Below are 1,016 nucleotides of genomic sequence, written 5' to 3' on the forward strand. Positions count from 1 at the left end.
GTTTTAAGATTTACTAAATATGGTCTTTTGTATGACCTCACAGAGAGAAATGGTAGTGTTCTTAGAAGAAAAAGGAGGACGATGTTTGCACTTTCGAATACTCAAGGAGAGAGGAGAGGATAAGTATACACACCGTAGTTGTAGATATTAAAGGTTTTTTTTTTTTCTTTAAGCTGATCGTTTGTGTGTTCGAACGCTGTAGGTATGTAAGTTTCGTAACTTATTTCATTTTGAAGGAAATTGTAGATATTCCAGTCTTTGGGAATAGTAGGAGGAAGAGATGTTCACCTTGTTGGATTTTTGAATTTCTGAATTTCTTTTTCTTTTTCTTTTGGACTTTTTCTTTTCTTTTTAAAAGTTTTCCTATGGTTTACAGTTTTTGTAGTTGTGCTGTATGTATGTATTGGCAGGTGCTTGCTTCCTTAATTTTTTTTATCGTGCATTTAATTGTGTTGTTACAATAAAAGTTATGTTTACATGTTCTGTTAGTCAGGGAAGAAGGGAAGACAGAATGTTCACACAAAATTAGAGATATTAAAGTTTCTAAATTTTTATTATCATTATTATTATTATTATTATTATTATTATTATTATTATTATTACTATTATTATTATTATTATTATTATTATTATTATTATTATTATTACATGAAAACTCACAGCTTATTTTGCTGGGTATGATGGAAAGTATCAGCTGTTCACAGCCGGCAGACTAAGGTGACATTTGTATATTGGTTATACTTCAAGAACCCTGCGGAGAATTCTTGCAGTTCCAAGCAATGCTGAATTCTGTAGGTGTTCTACTTTCACACTTGCACCAGTTTTTTCAGCCACGTCGGTAGTTGAGTGCGGATACTTCCAAGTGTACCAATTACTATTGGTATGACGTCTACTCTCTTCATTGACCACAAACTCCGTATTTCCCATTTCAAATCGTAATAGTACTTCAGTTTTTCTTTTTCTTTCACATTGATCCTGTTGTCACCGGAGCATGCTATGTCGATTATTATATATGT

Source organism: Octopus bimaculoides, chromosome 14 (assembly GCF_001194135.2).
Source record: "Octopus bimaculoides isolate UCB-OBI-ISO-001 chromosome 14, ASM119413v2, whole genome shotgun sequence".
Classification (NCBI taxonomy): domain Eukaryota; kingdom Metazoa; phylum Mollusca; class Cephalopoda; order Octopoda; family Octopodidae; genus Octopus; species Octopus bimaculoides.